General features: G+C 33.3%; 1 non-coding gene across 1 annotated transcript; it reads left to right on the forward strand.

The window, feature by feature from the left end:
• The first annotated feature begins 8,417 nt into the window (after positions 1-8,417).
• On the forward strand, positions 8,418-8,525 carry LOC123228482. Its single transcript, XR_006504709.1, has one exon. It is a non-coding gene; the product is annotated as a small nucleolar RNA R71 (small nucleolar RNA).
• The last annotated feature ends 12,999 nt before the right edge of the window (positions 8,526-21,524 follow it).

A 21,524-nucleotide genomic window follows, 5' to 3' on the forward strand; every position in this document is an offset into this window, starting at 1 on the left:
TAGGTAATGGGCTTGGGAAGTTTGGAAGTCCATTGGGTCATGGGTAGTTAGGGTTAAGTTGACATTGCACTATAAAAACAAAACATTTCATGATGAAAAAAACTTTTTGCTGATTTTTCACAAATAGCTTGCTTACTATTGAGTTTACAATCTCTGAACTTATCAAGCTTGTCTTGTGGCGTTCACCATTCTCAATACCAAGGTTCATTCGATTCCATATCGATTCGGGTCAAGGTTTAATTACGTGACAAAACCGATTCAATCTTGGGAAAAATATCTTCTTGAGTGTTGGGTCTTGCGACAAATCGTCAAGGTTCGCATCACATAGGTTAACCTCTCCTTTGGTGAGCAACTACTCTACCACAATCTTTGCATATTAGAACAAATATAAGAACTACATCATGTGTCTGCAACCTAGGATGAATAAGGAGAGTAGTGTATCTCAATGAAAAACACATCTAAAGTAAAGGCTTCAGCTAGCTTCTTCTTCTTGTTCTTTAGAAAAGTCTTGCAATATCTCATTTAGTGAGTTGACTTGCCACAGTAGAAGCAGACAACCTTTCCTTTTCCTACACCACTTATAGGCTAAGTAGCAGTATTAGATTGCTTCTTTGCATTGGGCTTAGGCATAGCCTTGACGTTGTTTTTGCCTTTGGCTTTGACTTTTGTTGCTTGGCTTTTAACCATAAGTAGATTAGTCAAAGCTATCTTCAGACTTTTTGTTCAGCTTGTTTGAGCATATATAGCAACTTCTTAAGGATTTTCTCATTTTCATTCAGGTTAAAATTCATAATGAAATTAGCCTATGATTTAGAAAGGGATTTCAACACTAGGTCAATGGTAAACTTATTATCTATGATAAAGCTCAAGCTCATTAACTGCTTGTCCTCATTCAAAAATTTTGCAATCAAACAATTGCACTTGATACCTCATATAATTTAATCCTTACACAAGTGTCATATAACTCTCAAAGGTGTGCAAGTATGGATTTCGCATGTATTTCCTCATGTTGTTTTTAAAGATTAGGTGACATAAAAGTCAACATAAGGCACTGAACTTCTATAGAGTCATCAAGATATTTATTAAAAATATCATTTTTACTCTTAGGTGGCATTAGGACCAGACTCAGAGGGCAACAACCCCTCAAGGATTTATAACCTCTTCTCCTAACGTAGAATAATCCAAAGATTTCTATACCAATCAATAAAGTTGCTTTCAATGATCCTATTTTCTTTTTTGAGAATTGATCAATATGTTAAGTTTAATATGGTGATTTTGTGACCTACATTTTAATATAAAAGAAATAGTAATTTTATTTAATTATTAATATTTATGTTAATTATGGATTCAATTATTAAAATGTTCTCATTATTATTTTTAAGTCAATAACCCTCACCATTATACTTGGGAAGTTCCTGTGAACTTTCTAGTGGACTGAGACCCTATTGCATTAATTCTCCATTTTACTTTGGTCAATAAGTTCAAATTAATCAAATAAATAAATTTCAAATTAATCACCTATAACACCTATAAGTAAGCCTAAGGGCATTTTAATCTTTTCTTAGTTTTAGGATTTATAATTAATGATTTTTTTAGAGGTACATACTCATGTATGGAGACATACACAGCCGTGTATGGTTAGTAGAAAAAGCAACTAGATACAACTACTCAGCTTATAGATGGTGTGGGAAAGGAAAGGTTGTCTATTTCTATTATGGTAAAGTTGGTCACTGGAGAAGACATTGCAAGGCCTTTATAGAGAGTAAGAAGAAGAAGGCAGTTGAAGTCTCTATTTTAGGTATGTTTGTCATTGAGATAAGCTACACTCTTTGTTCACCTTAGGTTCTAGACACAAGATATGATTCTTATATTTGTTCTTATATGTAGAGACTACAATAGAGTAGATTACATACCCAAAAAAGGTTGACCTATGTGTTGGAAATAGGACACGCATTACTGCATTAGTTATAGGTGTTTATTATTTTAGGTTGCCTATTAAGCTAGTTTTAGAATTAGTTAATTGTTGTTATGTTTTTTTTATTTCTAGAAACTTAGTTTTTGTGTTTGGTTTAGACAAAGAAGGATATTCATTTTTTATTGTTGGTGGTACTATAACCATTAACTTGAATAATATTTTCTATAGAACAGCTGAATTGTATAATGGTTTATATATTCAAAATTTGGATATTGAGATTCTCAATGTGCAAAGTAATAAACAATTAAATCAAATGAACTGAATAACACATATTTGTGGTATTGCACGCTAAGCCATATAGGATTGAAATGTATATCAAGATTTTTTGAACAAAAATTCTTGTAATCATTTAGCTTTCAGTATTATGATGAATGCGAATCGTGCCTATTAGGTAAGATGACCAAAACACCTTTTGCTAGACATAGTGAAATGACGATTGAACTATTAAGGGATCATTCATAGTGATATGTATGGCTCCATAACAGTGCAAAACAGATATAGGGAAGCCTACTTCGTCACATTTACTGATGACTTCAGTAGATATGACTAAGCATTTTTCATGAAACACAAATCTGAATACTTCAATAAATTCAAAGAATTCAAGAACAAGGTAGATAAGTGGTACGTGCTGTCGTTGACACCCAAATTAAATCCTAAATTCCTGTAACAAAAATGTAGTAAAGGAAAGTAGGGATCGATCCCTCGAAGAGCCTTGATTAGTACGTCGCTACAAATAATCGAAACAAAGAAATAAAAGGGGGGTTTTGAAGTGAATGCAAATTATAATGGAAAACAATAAATAAAAATTCAGAAAAGTAATCTAAAAGGAATAAATTGACTTAACAAACCTTGGTCTTCGGTCACATCCACCAATGGAACTACGATTGATCATCGAAACCAAAAATATCAAATTAATTAATTGAATATTCGTTGTGGTATTGAATTAACCTGTCATTCCTTACGATTAGTTAACCAAAAACATGTATTCCAATTAACCCTTATTGATTAATAATTCGGATACGATCTCGAATTTAATTAAACAATAGCATTACGAATTAGAAAGACCAACGAAGCAAGACAACACAAGCGTACGACGTTGCATTTAATCCAGTTGATTATTTTCCTAGGATTTAAAGTTTCTGACGCAGCAAACGATAAACCTAGTTGCCACTTTGATTAGGTGCATTGAACAATTACGGATTCAGCACCTAAACTAGCAATAGATTATATTAATTGATAAACTAATTGCGCATCTTAGAAATCAACCAACACAATCATGAAATATAATTCAGAAAGATAACCAATACTCAAATAATTAAAAGATGCATTAAAGAACGAAAATAAATCTCACAATCATTGTAGTTCCATGGTTTCAGATCCCTTCAACCAAGATAAATTACTCAGCCACTGTAGAACATGTTTCGCTCTCTAATTCTCTCAATACAATGGTTGATAAAAACTCAAATAAAAACATAAGATTATATATATATTATCTTCCTACTAAAAATCTGGAAATTGAATCCTAATCTCCTAATCTAATCAAGCAAAGTGATCCATATCTTCCCAAAAAGAAAGGAAAAGGAAAAGATATATATTTTTAATATAAATCCTTCTTCCAAAAATATCATTCCTTATTTAGCTCAATTAATCCTCTTTTCCAGCTGGTGATTATCCCTTTCCTTGGAAGCAAATCTTAATATTTTCTGGACTCTTGCAACAGATCTGGACGTTCAGATCTGCTTTCCGGATTCTGCTCTCATCTTTCACGTGCCCACGCCTAGTCTGCATTACGAAATTTCCAGTTTAATATGTCTGCTGCAGTTTTTCCTCTTTTTGGCCCTATTTATTCCAAAATTGCTCAAATCTTCCTAAATGCAAAAAGATAAGTAATTCCATTAGATTAAATCAAATTTCCACACAACACAAGGGAATTATAAATCAAAATAGTAACAATTATTGGCCTTATCAAATTCCCCCACACTTATCTTTTGCTCGTCCTCGAGTAAAACAAAAACAAAAACAAAACAAACACAAAAAGGTTCCATCAATCTCTTTTCTCACGATACCAAAAAGTGTGCATACCTTAAAATTCAAACCTATCAAGATTCAAGCATCAACACACATCATTATCAAACTTTTCAAGGAAATATGCACAAAGACAAATCAAGATAATCGCATTCTAAAGCATGTATAAAGCTTTGGTGAATCATCCTCACGGTTATCACTCATATCACTCATGTGTTTAATGGTTCGGTGTTTCGCTCAAATTCTTCCAATGCAAACATTCTACCATAAGCTTGTTTATACACCAAATCTCCACCACTTAGATTATATACATGCATAAATCAAAAGGACTTTATTTTAGGTTGTAATGGGGCTTTGGGTAAAGGTGAGGATTAATGGATACAAAAGGTTAAAACCATGAATATTAACAAAACATTTAAACACTTAAGGGAAACAAAAAATGTAAAGCTAAAGCCACCATATTCACCACCTTTCTTTGCTACTTGCCATTGCCTTTTTCTTCTCTCTTTTTCAACCTTTTTTTTTTTTTTTTTTTTTTTCAGAATGTTACTGCAGTTTTTTTTTTTTTTTTCTTTTTCTTTTTCTTGAACAACTAAGAGAGTTGGGTAGCAAAGATAACAATATAAGGCAATCTCAATAGCACTCTTCATGCCAACTTGTTTTCATCATCTCTTCTTATACAATTAAGTTCCCTTTTCCACCACACTTAAATTTCTCAAGATAACAAATTCACCAAGCAACAAATTTAAGTTTAAATGCCTTGCTCATTTTCATGGTTGGGTGAGGATTTTTACTTGAAGGCTTGGCTTTGTAATATGGTTTTAGCACAAAGAATCAAGGGCTTTGTAAGGCTCAAGGGGCTAACTAGGGAAATTTAGAATAGGTTGGCTTTTTAAGCTAAAGGGTTTAAACAAGAATGCCTTTATCATTTTCATGCATGTACATTTCAATGTGGTCTCGAAACGGTTCAAAGCGAGTTCTAGAGATATATTCACATGGAAGAATATCACTCATCAAAGAAAACATAGATTGATATGAATGTTTCAATCTTTTTCGGCTCAAAACTCACGGGTTAATTAAATTCACCTTAACTTCAAACAAACTCAAGCACTCAATTATCAAAATTTGTTTAAATGCATACCCCTAATTAATCTAACAAATCAGTGTACAATGCTCTCCTATTGAATCGGCTGAATTCCAAGGCATGCATAAAAATTAATTCATTCAAAGTGAGATTAATGGACTGTTTAGCTGACTAAAAACAGGGAGGGATACACTAGCTGCCATAAGAATCAAACTTTATCCAGCACGGAGCAGCAACATAGACGAAACAAAGCAGAAAATTTAGGCATAATAGAATAAGCATAACACAAAGAAGACAGAAAAAAAAAAACTGACAGAGAAACAAAACAAAATAAAAGCAGAACAAAGAAGAATAGAGCAGAGAAGAATAGAACAAGTAAATAAAACAGAGCAGGAAAAAAAAAATAAAATAAAACTGAAGGACAGAATAGTACACAACAGAAAAATAAACAGCAGAAAATTAAAACACAAATAAACCCTCCCCCACACTTAAACCAAACATTGTCCTCAATGTTGAAGCAAAATAAAATAATAATAAAACTGAAATTTAAAAGAAAAAGGAAGAAGAAACTTCTCTGGTTTTGTGGAGAAGGAAGAACAATTTGAATTATGGAGATGGTGGAGATGGCGGCGTGAATCGTTGGAATCGGACAACAGCTCTGGTGTGGATGGTCTCCGATGGCCGGATTTTGCTGCTCGATGACGCTGAGAACGGGTTCGGACCATGGTGTTCGGAATGGAGGAAAGGGGGCTGCTAGGGTTACGTTTTAGGTGGAGAGGAATTTTGGAGGCATGTGTTTATTGATTATGTCTCTGGAAGCAATTAACCCAGCCCTTTTAATCACACAAATTCATATGGCCCCCTTGGTTTCAAGCAAATATCAAAGCCAAAAGTTGGACTTTTGACAGAAATACATAACCCAGCCCCAGATTACCAAACTGCAGATTCCTCCCCACGTGGACATTTACAGAAGGCTAATTGAGACTGGCAGGAGGAAGAAGACGATTGAACAGTAACCTGAAAATAAAATAAAATAAACCCAATAAAAAAATCATAAAATAATTGCTAATTAACTATCTAAACCTACTAAAACCGAAATTTAAAACGAAAGATTGAACACATAAACCGAAATTAACGCAATTGTTGAGAAAAATTAAAATTGAAACATTAATCAAAATTAAGATTGAAAGCTTGGGTTGCCTCCCACGTAGCGCCTTTGTTTACAGTCGTCGGCTCGACGTAATGTCTTCATCTATTTATCCGGGATCTTTCAGCTCCACTTCTCTGATGTTTTCAACTGGCATTCCTTTGTAAAACAATTTGAGTCTATGGCCATTAACTTCAAATACTTTTGATGTCGCTAAGCTCTGAATCTCTAGCTTCTTCGGAATTTGCACCAGTTTCTCTTCTTGCTGCTCATTTAACTTGCTGGAAATGATCACTGGTAAGGTTTCCCCATCTCCAAGGTACACATATTTAAGGTGATTTGGAAGAGGTTTCAGCTCCAGCTCTGGTACCTGCAAAATAGAAGGTAACAATTTTTCATTAGGCACTGGTAGCTCAATATAAAATAAATTACCTGTATTTTTCAGCTCTCTGAATTCATTCATCTTTGTTCCTGCATTCTGCACATCTGAAATTAATTTAAATTCATCTCTTTTTTTCAAAATATTTTTATGGTTAGCCACCTTTAACTCATCATCACCATCAAGTATATCCTGCGCTAGAGAATCAATTAAATCAACTGAATACACAGGAAAATTCACATCAGAATATTTCATAGCATCACAAATATTAAATTGGACAGCTTCACCATCAAACTCCATGGTCAGTGTGCCTTTGTGAACATCAATTTTCGTTTTAGCTGTTTTCAGAAAGGGTCTTCCTAGCAAAATAGGTGCAGATTGGTCATTATTTTCCATGTCAAGAACATAAAAATCAGCTGGAAAAATTAATTTATCATTAACCTGAACAAGAACATCTTCAATTAACCCCTTGGGATATACATTTGATTTATCGGCCAACTGAATAACTGTGCCAGTTTTTTCTAAAGGTCCAAGATTAAGAGCAGAATAAATGGAATATGGCATTACATTAATAGATGCTCCTAAATCTAACATGGCTTTTTCAATTTTTGTTCCTCCTATGGTGCAAGGGATGCAAAACATACCTGGATCTTTGCATTTTTCAGGAAGATTTTTGCGAATTATGGCTGAAACATTTTCTCCTACCTTGATTTTTTCATACCTTTTGAGTTTTTGCTTTCTTTTCAATGTACACAGCTCTTTCAAAAATTTAGCATATTGAGGCACTTGTTTTATTGCATCAAACAGTGGAATATTGACTTCACACTCTCGAAAGGTCTCATATAAATCCGCATTGCTTTCGCATTTCAGTTTTAAAGCTTTAGGAAAAGGAGGAACAGGTTTGTATTCGCTGAAAGAAGGATATTTACCTGTCGCTACCTTTTCGAAAGAATTATTTTCTGCTACCAATTTTTCTCTGTTTTCTGTTGGTTGTGCTGGTGCAGGTTGTGCTTTAATTGACATCTCTAGCTCCTTGCCACTCCTCAACATTATGGCACTAACATTCTCCTTTGGGTTCATCACAGTTTGTGATGGCAGTTTGCTTGAATTTTGTGCTTCCAGCCTATTGATTGCAGTAACCATCTGGCTCATTTGATTTTCCAGATTTTGAATGCTGGTTCTGGTTTCCTGCTGAAATTTCATAGTGTTAGTAGCCAAACTTTTAACAATATCTTCAAGAGATGTACCTGAATTAGAATTTTGAGTTGGTTGCTGCTGTCTAGGAATATAATGCTGTTGGTATGGCTGAAAATTATTTGAAGGTTGATCCGCATTTGCATTCCCATAACGAAAATTAGGATGATCTCTCCAACCTGAATTGTAAGTATTCGAATAGGGATTATAATTATGATTTCGCTGCTGCTGTCCTAAAAATCCGCCCACTGCATTAGCATGTTCAGAGCAGTCCTCCTGAAGTGTTGGGCACATATCAGTTGGATGTCCTCCTGCTGAACAGATTCCGCAAACTTTCGCTACCTCTGTTTTTCCTACAGCCATTTGACGTACAAGAGTAGTTAGATCATCAAGTCGGCTTTCAAGAGAAGATATATTTACCTCATTGACGCGCCGAGACGAATGGTCTAATCTATTTCCAAATTGTTGTGAATTCGACGCCATATTTGCAATTAAATTCCGGGCTGCTTCAGGTGTTTTGTCGGCCAATGCTCCACCACTTGCCGCATCAATCATATTTCTCTCATTTGATAGAAGTCCTTCGTAGAAATATTGAATAAGCAGCTGGTCACTAATTTGGTGATGTGGACAGCTTGCACAAAGTTTTTTTAAAGCGCTCCCAGTATTCGTATAAAGATTCTCCAGTATGCTGCCGAATGCCACAAATTTCTTTCCTTATGCTGGCTGCTCTTGATGCTGGAAAAAATTTCTGCAAAAATAATCTTTTCATCTCATGCCAAGTAGTGATACTTCCAGCGGGTAGATAATACAACCAATCTTGCGCATCATCTTTCAAAGAAAATGGAAAAGCCCTCATCTTGATTTGTTCTTCGGTTACTCCATTCGGTTTCATTCCGGTGCACACCACATGAAATTCTTGTAAATGTTTATGAGGATCTTCACCTGCGGAACCACGAAAAATAGGTAAAAGATGAATTAGTCCAGATTTTAATTCGAAGGTTGCATTAACATCTAAATTCGGAAAAGTGATGCAGTGTGGTTGTTGATTTAAATTTGGAGCAGCAAGCTCTCGTAAAGTCTGATTTTCAGCCATGTTTTCCTCTGTTTCGCAAGCAGATCTGTGTGCTTGCAGTCTTCTTTTCGCTTCTTTTCTCAGCCCTTTTGCAGTTTTTTCAATTTCTGGATCAAACTATAAACTAGCTTGTTTCAAAGATCGCGTAACGAACATACAAATTAAAAACTCCCCGGCAACGGCGCCAAAATTTGGTACGTGCTGTCGTTGACACCCAAATTAAATCCTAAATTCCTGTAACAAAAATGTAGTAAAGGAAAGTAGGGATCGATCCCTCGAAGAGCCTTGATTAGTACGTCGCTACAAATAATCGAAACAAAGAAATAAAAGGGGGGTTTTGAAGTGAATGCAAATTATAATGGAAAACAATAAATAAAAATTCAGAAAAGTAATCTAAAAGGAATAAATTGACTTAACAAACCTTGGTCTTCGGTCACATCCACCAATGGAACTACGATTGATCATCGAAACCAAAAATATCAAATTAATTAATTGAATATTCGTTGTGGTATTGAATTAACCTGTCATTCCTTACGATTAGTTAACCAAAAACATGTATTCCAATTAACCCTTATTGATTAATAATTCGGATACGATCTCGAATTTAATTAAACAATAGCATTACGAATTAGAAAGACCAACGAAGCAAGACAACACAAGCGTACGACGTTGCATTTAATCCAGTTGATTATTTTCCTAGGATTTAAAGTTTCTGACGCAGCAAACGATAAACCTAGTTGCCACTTTGATTAGGTGCATTGAACAATTACGGATTCAGCACCTAAACTAGCAATAGATTATATTAATTGATAAACTAATTGCGCATCTTAGAAATCAACCAACACAATCATGAAATATAATTCAGAAAGATAACCAATACTCAAATAATTAAAAGATGCATTAAAGAACGAAAATAAATCTCACAATCATTGTAGTTCCATGGTTTCAGATCCCTTCAACCAAGATAAATTACTCAGCCACTGTAGAACATGTTTCGCTCTCTAATTCTCTCAATACAATGGTTGATAAAAACTCAAATAAAAACATAAGATTATATATATATTATCTTCCTACTAAAAATCTGGAAATTGAATCCTAATCTCCTAATCTAATCAAGCAAAGTGATCCATATCTTCCCAAAAAGAAAGGAAAAGGAAAAGATATATATTTTTAATATAAATCCTTCTTCCAAAAATATCATTCCTTATTTAGCTCAATTAATCCTCTTTTCCAGCTGGTGATTATCCCTTTCCTTGGAAGCAAATCTTAATATTTTCTGGACTCTTGCAACAGATCTGGACGTTCAGATCTGCTTTCCGGATTCTGCTCTCATCTTTCACGTGCCCACGCCTAGTCTGCATTACGAAATTTCCAGTTTAATATGTCTGCTGCAGTTTTTCCTCTTTTTGGCCCTATTTATTCCAAAATTGCTCAAATCTTCCTAAATGCAAAAAGATAAGTAATTCCATTAGATTAAATCAAATTTCCACACAACACAAGGGAATTATAAATCAAAATAGTAACAATTATTGGCCTTATCAATAAGCAACTTAGGAAATAAATTAAAATCCTTCGTAGTGATCGTGGAGGTGAATACTTGAATGCTAAATTCAGAGAATACCTAAAGAAATATATGATAGTCTTTTAATTAACTCTCTTTAGTACATCACAATATAATAATGTATCTGAATGGAAGAATAAGACCTTGATAGAAGTAGTTAGATCCATGATGAGTTTTATCGATTTACCTATGTCTTTCTAGAGTTATACCCTAGAGACTGATGTCTATACATGGAACTGCATCTTATATAAATCTATGGATAAAACTCCATACAAGTTGTGGACTAGACAAAACCCTACTATAGATTACTTGAGGGTTTGGGGTTGTAAAGCTTATGTCAAGAAATTGGCTTCAAACAAGTTAAACACTAAGTTTGAAAAGTGTATCTTTATAGGGTAATCGAAGATCACTAAGGGATACTGCTTTTACTAATCAGAGGAGTAAAAGGTCATTGTTACTCGGATCGAAGTATTCTTTTAGAAGGAATTCATTTTCAAAAGAACCAATAGGAGAAGGTTGAAACTCAATGAGGTTCTTGTTCCGTATAATACCATAGATATTAGACATGACAATATGTCGTCACAAATGGTTGACCATGATGAGAAAGTTCCACCATCTTAAAAAGAACAACCTCATAACACATAGGAGCTATGTAGATCTACACGAGTACATTGCGAGTAAAAAAGATTTGGTTTTCTTATGACTTAACACGACAATGTATTAGTCATTATTGGTGATTAGCCAAGGATTTATGATGATGCTATCTTAAATCTAGATTTTGATAAATGGTTGGATGTCATGAAATTTGAAATAGATTCCATATATCAAAACCGAGTACAAACTCTAATGGATACATCTAAAGGAGTAAAACCTATAAGGTGCAAAGGGCTTTTTCGAAAGAAAACTAACATGAAAGGTAACGTGCATACCTATAAAGCACGATTGGTTGCTAAAGGTTTCACACAAAAACATGACGTTGACTATGATGAAACCTTTTCATCAATTTCAATGCTTAAGTCTATTAGAATTATACTTGCTATTGTTGCATATCATGATTATGAAATCTTTTAGATGGATATCAAAATTGTTTTCCTAAATGGTAACCTTATAAAAGATGTCTATATAGTATAACTTGATGGTTTCGTTCTTACTGGATAGGTAAATAAAAAAATGCAAGCTGCAAAAGTCCATTTATGGGGTTAAACAAGTTCCTAGAAGCTAGAACATTCGTTTTAATGAAGTTGTACAAGAGTTTGATTTCATCAAAACGAAGATGAGTCGTGTATGCATAAGAAAGTTAGTAGAAGCATAGTTGTATTTCTAGTAATGTCTTGATTATTGGAAATGATATATCGAATTTGCAATCAGTAAAGGCTTGGTTATTCAAACATTTCTCCATGAAAGACTTAGGAGAAGCAACTTACATTCTTGGGATTAAAATTTACCGAGATAAAGAGTGTAAACTATTAGGTTTAAGTCAACGCACGTATATACATCAGGTGTTGGCAAGATTCTTTATGGAGGAATCTAAGAAAGGTTTTCTGCCTATATCCCATGGTATATCTCTTTCGAAATAAATATGTCTATTTTCACAATCTGAGAGAGATAAGATAAGTATCTCAACTATAAGATTAATCATGTACGTCATGCTATGTAGAAGAGTTAATGTTTCATACACCTTGAGTATTTGCGATAGATATCAATCTGATCCAGATGAAAAACATTAGACAACTATCAAGAAAATCTTAAAGTACCTAAAAATGACTAAGGATGCATTCTTAGCTTATAAAAGGGATTCTGAACTCACTATTAGAGGCTACAATAGTGCCTGTTTCCAAATTAATTGAGATGATTTTAAATGCCAATTAGAGGTTGTGTTTTGTTTGAATGGTGGTACAGTTAGCTAAAAAAGCTTTAAGCAAAGTATAGTAGTTGATTTTAGGAAAAAATCTTAATACATTGCCCTTTCAGAAGTCACAAAAGAGGTTGTATAGATCAAGAAGTTTATTACTAAACTTGGAGTAGTTTCAAGTATCATCGAGCCAATTGAGCTCCGTTGCGACAATAATGGAGCAATTGCTTAGGCAAAGGAATCATGCTCTCATCAAAGGTACAAACACATACTCATACGATATCACTTGATTCGAGAGATTATTCAACATAATGATATACAGATGAACAAGATTAATGCAAATAACAATTTGGCTAACCTATTGACAAAATCTCTATTATAACAGAAGCATCATAGACATGTAGCAGGATTGTGCATTAGTATATGACTGACTGGCTATAGTGCAAGTGAGAGATTATTAGGGATAGGTACCCTAGAGCCAATTAATTTAGCATTTGTAATTGTAATTTTACATTTCATTAATTAAAAAAAGATCTAATTTTTATTCAATTCATATGCATCTTTTTATATGATTGTGTGAATAACATGCCCTTAGAATGACATAACTATGATGAAGAGATAAGACGACTGATCATAGGAATCCTATAAACACATTAATGGCCATTCTAGAAACATCCATAATCTTGACATTACAATGAACAAGGGCATATGTAATAATAATGGGATTATCATAGTACTGAATGACATTACTAAAAGATGGTAATAGTTCTCATGTATCAAAGTTGTTCATAAATAGCTTGGTGTAACACCTGGGTGCACATTGTAGATGTGTTTATTAGACTGACCCTATCAAAGGATATCCATATAAATGGTTGCTCCAATATCTATGGAACAAATGCTCTAAACACTATGAGTACATGTGATCCTATGGCTTGAGGTCGCTAAAGTATCTCATGTAAGAATCGGTATGGTTTGACTCTATGCAATATACTGTCATAACTAAGGTATCATAAAGTTAGTGAATGACCATATCGTGAGACATATGGAGGCTATGGTTGATCAATAAAGGATTCGTCACTCTTGAGCAAAAGAAAAGATATCTCACATAAGAATACCAAACAACATTCATAACTACTTAAATCTATGACCACAATGGGATAAGGTTATAGCCTATAACTTATGTAAGTTATTGATATGAATCAGTTTATACCAAGGAACTATCGAGATAGACACATTTTTATATCTTAGCCTCGAAAGATATTTGTTGATGAAAGAATTGAATTACATGTAACTATGATGTTGTAAAAGCTTAAGAGATGCTCACTGATGCTCTATCGTTTAGATGGTTATGATGTTTTACTAGAGACTAATCTTGGTCTATGTCTAAATTTAACCCAAATTTAGACACTACCAGTTTACAAACCCAAAGGTGAGGATTATTTGATGACAATCCTAGTGTTTAGGGAAAAAGATAACTTTTTGACCATATTTTGACTAAGTTTGACTTGGTGTGTATAATGCCATTTGACATTGTGCAAAATTAATATGCATGGAATGGCTGGACAAGTCTTGTCCAACTAGGTACACTTTAATGTCCACCTATGCATGGTTTAAGGTGTGTCGACTGGCATATAAGTGAATCACCTGTGTACGCATGTTAGTGGTATCCATTATGAGTTAAACTCTTGTTAGACTTAGACACCTACATATAATTATAAAACAAAGTATGAGTTAGTTGAACATAATAATCTCAAATACAAAATTCACATACAAAAATCAGAAACTCTAGCTATTGGGTTTTTTATGAATTCTTCTCTCCAGTGAACACATTCTTGTCCAACATATAGAAGCACTAGTAACCTTCTTCCTAAGCAGCCTCCCGTGTTTGTGCTTTATATGGATACTAAGGTACCACCTCATAAGGGTTGGATAGTGTTTGTTTCTTTGCCATGTGAAGATTTAGAGGAGCCACTAATACAGGTATAAACCCAAAAAACACCCTATGATTGTTTTTGTATGTTCATGTTAAATATTCATTAAAACGAGTATCTTGAAGATTTAGGATTGTTTTTTTTATTTTTAATTTTGTTGCATTGCCAGTTATCGATACCTTAAAAACCTATAACATGTTAGGTGATATCTGCAAAATAAAACCTACACATACATTCTATAATGTAAAATAAAATCATGCCAGCATATAGTCATAACTATCGTCAAGACCTTCAAGCCAAGAAGAGTTTGACTGGTCAACCTAGGTGAATCTTCATTTTCAAGTCATTGCATTTGTCCTTTCGTCTTCAGTTTTTAGTTATTATATGGCTTTGTTTCTTAGTTACATAATTCTAAGAAAATAAAACAACCTAATTTAAAGAAGAAAGGGTAAAAGTAGGGCGTGCAGTCCCTATTTAAGAATTATAACCTAAAAATAAAAAATAAAATAAATAATCATTTATAAAGATTCTTTGGTTGCATACTAGGCACCATGCATACATACATTCATACATATACATACCAATTAAAAATTAAAAATTTTAATTATTATTATCTCAAGTGTCAAATTACATTTCAGTTCCTAAAGTTTTACAAAATTAAAATTCAACTCCCAAAGCTCAAGAAAATCTCAATTAAGTCAAATTCAACAAAAAGAAGACTAAATTGAAATTTTCAACTTTTTAGAGTGTGGAACTGTAATGTCCACCCATGTATCTTAAATTCAACAAAATTTTCAAATGCTACATAGCTGGAAAACAACCAAGGTAGTTAGCATCAAACAAAGATCATAGTTGGACAAAAATTAGTCCAGTCATGCAAAACACATACTGCCAAACATCATGAAAAGGTCATGGTTGGACCAAAAAAATGGTCTAGCTGTGCACAATGTGATGTCAAGCACCATGAGAGAGTCATGGCTAGACCAAAAATGGTCCAGTCGTGCACCACTCATGGTGCATGGATAAGTCCACCTAACACCATCCATGCACGACTAAAACCATGCTATGAATGGTAGGTTTTCCAAAACCAATTTATAGGGTTTCCGATGACAAAAAATCTAGAATACTCCTAGTTCTTAGTAAGCTAATCATCGAGGTAATGGAATACGACATGCAACCCATACTAACACTAACAGTAACACTCGGATCATGTAATTAGAAGGAATTGAAGATGATTTTGTGCAACAACGCGAAACATATGGCATTCAACCTATAATTAAACCTACAATATCAATAAAACTCAAAAAAAAAAAAAAAATCCAAGAATCATCACTTAATAATTTAACATAGCTTACATTCCATATAATACTCAACAAATCGTGCAACAACACGATTGCAAATTATCTTTACAAATTTTAATTTGTCTTAATTAATCCAATTACATGCAATCAACATATAAAATTAATCTAAAAAATCAGCAGGTATAATTTTCATGAATATATACTAAACGGTGGTTCTGATACCACTATAGGGTTTTTAGGGCACTGATAACTAGCAGCATTGCAAAATTTAAAATTTTTAAAAACAAACAAACCTAAAAACCTTGGTTAGGATACATATTTTAAATATATATTCGTGAACATGCAAAACACTCATAAGGTGTTTTAGGTTTTTACCTGCGTTGATGGCTCCTTCGAATCTTAACATGGCTCTAGACTGAATGCTACACAAACCTTGAGAGGCAATGCTTGTATCCATGTAGAAAAAAAACACAACAGAGGCAATCTAGGTGAAGAAGCTACTAGAGTTCTCCGACTAGACAATTTTGTGTTCACTAGAAAGAGAAAAAGAATGGGTGAGTGACAACTAAGGTTTCACAATTTTCGTCTCTTTTTATGTGCGAATAATTATGCCTTATAAATATATGCATATGTCTGAGCTTTATAAGAATTTTAAACATGCAAAACTTTCTTTAACACATACATGCATGCCTGACATGTAACAAGGGTTGCACGAGTAGACGTCCTTTTGTCTAACCATGCCATACCTTTATTCTTCATGGTACCAATCATGTCATGCATATGCATGGTCGACACCATCACCACTAAGTGCACGGTTGACACATTAAGGTGCATGGTTATGCACTTTTGTCAAAGTATAGTCAAACTGAGTTTTTTCAACCTGTTGGGTCCATTCACAATCTTTCTCTCTTTCCTAAACACAAAGATTATCACCAAATAAATCTCGCATTTGGGTTCGAATGAACCCTTATATATGTGTGACCATAAGCTCTTAATCGAGTTAGTAGTATCTAAATTCGAGGTGAATTCAGACACAAACCAAGATTGGCCTCTAGCAAAGCATCATGACCACCTAAACAACAAACTGTCAACGAATATCTCTTAAACTTTTACAACATCACAGTTACATGCAATTCAATCCTTTCATCAACTAATTTCTCTCAAGATTGAGATATAGAAATGTGTCTATGTTAGTGATTCCTTATTATGAATTGATACATGTCAATGACTAACACGGATTAGGCTACAAACTCATCCCACTATAGTCACATATTCAAGCAATTATAAATGTCTTTCAGTATTCTTATGTGAGATATTTTCTTCTATGCTCAAATCAATCATAGTCTCCATGTATCTCACAATATGACAAATTGTTATCTTTATAGTTATCATAATTACGATGACATGTTAGATAATATCAAACCATATTGATCATTACATGAAACGGTTTAGTGACCTTATATCAAAAGATCACATACACTCGTGGTGTTTAGAGGATTTATTCCATAAATACTGGAATAACCATTTATATGAATATCCTCTAGTCAAGTCAGTCTATTGAACACGTTTACAACGTACACCTATGTGTTATAGCAAACTATCTACAAAAGCTTTGACAGAGAATTGTTGCCACTTCTGGTAGGGTCACTCAATACTATGATAATTCCATCATCATGACACATGCTCTTATTCATTGTAAAAGATTATAAACATTTCTAGAATGGTCACTTAAGATGTATATAGGGTTTTTATGATCAATCATCTGATCCTCTTATCACAATTCTACCATTTTAAGGGCATGTTATTCATACAATCATATAAATAGTCAACATATGAATTGAATAACAAGCAATTCTCTTATTAATTATTAATATAAAATTATATCCATAAATTGCCAAATTCGATTGGCTCTGGAACACCTACCCTAAAAATATTGAACTTGCAATTGGTAAAGACTTGGTTATCCAAGTGTTTCTTTATTAAAGACTTAGAAGAAATAACTCATATCCGTGGAAAAAAGATTTACAAAGATAGATCACGTAGGTTGATTAGATTAAGTCAAAACATGTACACTGCCAAAGTGTAGCATAAAAGAATCTAAGAGAGGATGTCATTTGATGAGTCATGGCATATATCTTTCTAGTGATATATGTCTTAAAACATAAGAAGTGAGAGATAAGACGAAACTAATCCCTTATGCCTTTACAATAAGATCATCATGTGTGTCATGTTATATACGAGGACTAATGTCTCATACGCTTTAAATGGCTGTAGTAAACATTAATCGAATCTAGGAAAACATCACCGGATGACTGTTAACAACATTCTAAAGTACCTCAAAAGGACTGAAGATATGTTTTTAGTTTATGGAGGGAAGTCTGAGCTCATTATACAAGGATACAGTGATGCTAGTTTTTAAATAGATAGTGATAACATAAATCCCAATTGGGATTTGTATTTTGCCTAAATGATGGGACAATCAGTTAGAAAAACTCTAAGTAAAGTATTATGATTGATTCTGCGATCAAGTCTAAGTATATTCTTTGTTAAATGCAACAAAAGAAGTAGTGTGGATCAAAAAGTTTGTCATTAAACTTGACATAGTTCCATATATATAATATCCTATAAAACTCTGTTGTGACAACAACAGAGTGATAACACAAGTAAAGGAGTTATAGTCTCACTAACGATCCAAACATATACTCAAGATATACCATTTAATTAGAGAAATCATTCATCATGGAAACGTGCAAATAGGAAAAGTAGATACTAATGAAAATTTGGCTAACCTATTGGCAAAACCTCTATTGTAGTAGAAGCATGATAGGTATGCAACCTCGTATGGCATTTGATATATGTATGATTGACTATAATGCAAGTGAGAGATTGTTAGGGGCATACCCTAGAACCAATCATCACAATTAATTTTTAATGTAATCATTGATATTTAATTAATTAAAATAACTTTCATTTTATCTGTATATTATATTAAATGGATAATTGTCTTAAAAGTAGTTGAATTGTGATAAGGATATCAATGTTTGACACCTAATTGTAAAAACTCTAAGTGCACATGAGGTGACTATTCTTAAAATATTCATAACTCTAATATTATTATGACTAAGGGCACGGATAATAGTGATAGAGTTATCATAGTGTTAAACAACATCATCGAAAAATGATAATAGTTCTTATGTGTCAAAGTTGTTTGTTGATAACTTGATGCAACCATAGGTGCATATTTTAAACGTGTTCACCAGATTGACCTGCTAAGAAGATTCTATATTGATGGTTGTTCTAGTGTTTATGTCAATGACCAATTAAATCTTTGGTCACATTGGGATTAAGTTGATGCTCGATTCAACACTATCCAGTTATTGACAACAGTCAATCTATATAATTTGGAGAGCCTTAAGAGAGACACTTAATCTATACCTCAGTCTCGAAGAGATGTCGTATGATGAAAAGATCAAATTATATGTGTAACTGTATCATCAACAGGTTAAAAGAAGTCACATACTAACATTTACTAATCTGGGGGTCATGATGTCTTGTTAGAGCCCAATCTTAGTCTATGTTCAGATAGTTACTGGGTCGAAAGTTTGAAATAAATCCTGTCACCCTCGACTTAGTAGAGAGTTTATGGGTCATACACAAAAGAAGTTAATGAACTCTAGATGTGTGAAAATTATCCAAATTGGATTCAGTCTGAATTCTAGACTAAGAATCTAGAGACTTGGAAAAGTTTATAGACTAAAAAATATTTTAATATATTTTTGGGTCGTAGTGTAATAATCTTGAGTTGTTAAGGTGTATGCGAGATTTGACAAGATAGAGTTGGATTGACTCAAATCCATATCACCTAATTTGAAATTTAGATTATGATTACAATAGGATTTTATTCTATCTTTATTAATATTGTAATATTCTAATCTTAGGTTGAATGACAAAAATGGTGGAAAGATAAATGGGATATTAATGAGGGGATATACGCATTTATCACATTGATCAAGAATACAACTTTCATAAGTTGTATACGTGGAAGCCAGGTGGGAAGCTTCCTACCCAAGCCGTATCTGCCTAACATATTTATATGTGAGGCAACTACGCATAATTTGTGTGTGTGTGTACATGTCTTTTCTCATTTTTAAAAAAACACATCACATAATATATTTAACTCTAGTTGAAGTAAAGAAATACTTCCTTCCCTCTCACCTTAAAGTTGTTCTCTTGTTCTAGCAAGCTATGAGCACAGTTAAGCCTTCATAGTTACTACTTTGTGTGGATATTTAAGAGCAGACCTACATTTGGTTCTAAAAACAATTTTTTTGTGACATCTCTCTATCAACGAAAGATAAAAGAGCTGCTTACATAGGTATATCTAATAACATCCTATACGTATTTTATATGTTTATAAATTAATTGTATTATAATGATGAAACATAATGTTTGTCTTATTTAAATTAAATTTTAATTTGTTATTTCGTTGCTGAGAATCACAAAATCACTACAGTATTAAAATAAAGAGATTTAGATGGTGTCACCGCCCAACCCAACTTACGACATGTCTAGGTGGGAAATAGTAAGTTGGCCATTTTTAAACTATTACGAGGGGAAGTAATTTTCTCTGACAAAATTTATGGAAAGATAGAGCATGATGCATATTTTCCAGGTAATGCGTAGAAAAGGGCAGGGGCAAACATTGTGTACTGTAGTAAAGAAAGAATAAACAACCAACTCCTTAATGTTCGAGTTTCCCATAATGGCTTGGCGCAGAGATGTCAATGGGCCGGGCTGAGCTGGCTCCAGCTCGACCTATTGGGTTAATGGGCCGGGCTGGGCCTAAGGCCCAAACAGTAACGGACCTTCAGGTCGGGCCGGCGCATTGGAATATAAAGGCCCAAGGCTCGGCCCATATAATAACGGGCCTTAATCGGGTCGGGTCAGGTTTTAATCGGGCCGGCCGGCCCATTTAATCAATTTTTTAATTAAAATTTTTTAACATAAAATTTTTTCAATTATTAATACCGATAACAGTATCCCGAATATTTTATTTATAATCCCTCACTTGTGGCGGAGGAATACCGTAGTTATACGATGAAAAATATTATAAATTGATAACATAGTACAAATAAATTAATTTACATATGGTATAAATTACAAAACATAAATAAAATATATCTACTATATAATATTTATCTACTCATCTTTTATATTTAAATCTCTTAATTCTTCAAAAATAAATAATTATTATTTGTGAATTTAGATATTTTATAATATTTTGTAATTATAAAATTAAAATAAAAATGAAATTGTAAATATAAAGAATTATTATTTACGAATTTAGATATTTTTCGAAAGAGAGTTAATGAGATTGAAAATATAATGAAATAATTGAAATTAGGTGATTGAAAGATTTATAAATAAAAATGAAAATAAAGGAAAATAAAATAGATTTATTTAAAAAATTTTTTTTTTTAAAATTAGGCAGAGGCTTCTGCCAGGGCAAAAGCAGACCAAGGCAGAAGCAGAAATCTGCTTCTGCTGCCATTGCTTTTGCCGCAATGCTTATGCTGCCCAGAAAAAAAAATTATTTTATAAACAGTACCGGGTCCGACCGACCCATAGGCCTAATATTAAAGCCCTAAGAGTGTTGGGTCGGGCTTTATCGTGCCTGGACTTTTTTTCGTGCTTCGAGCTAGGCCTCCATTTGACCCAACCCAATTGACGTGTCTAGCTCGGCGCTATTAATAATTATTATGTTTCAGTTAATAAAATAAAAATATTATTTATATATTTATTTATATGAATTAATTTAACCAAAAAAAAAATGAAATTTTAAGTTTCAACAGCACCTTCATTTATCACTCTGAATTTTTATTTTGCTTCCTTCCACAAAAATTATTCCCAAGGCATCTACAAACATTCCGCTTGTTTATTCACTACCCCTTTGAGTATTTTTTTTAAATAAGTTATCCAGTTCAGCCGTTTGCAATTCATTGA

Source organism: Mangifera indica, chromosome 10, assembly GCF_011075055.1.
Source record: "Mangifera indica cultivar Alphonso chromosome 10, CATAS_Mindica_2.1, whole genome shotgun sequence".
NCBI lineage: Eukaryota > Viridiplantae > Streptophyta > Magnoliopsida > Sapindales > Anacardiaceae > Mangifera > Mangifera indica.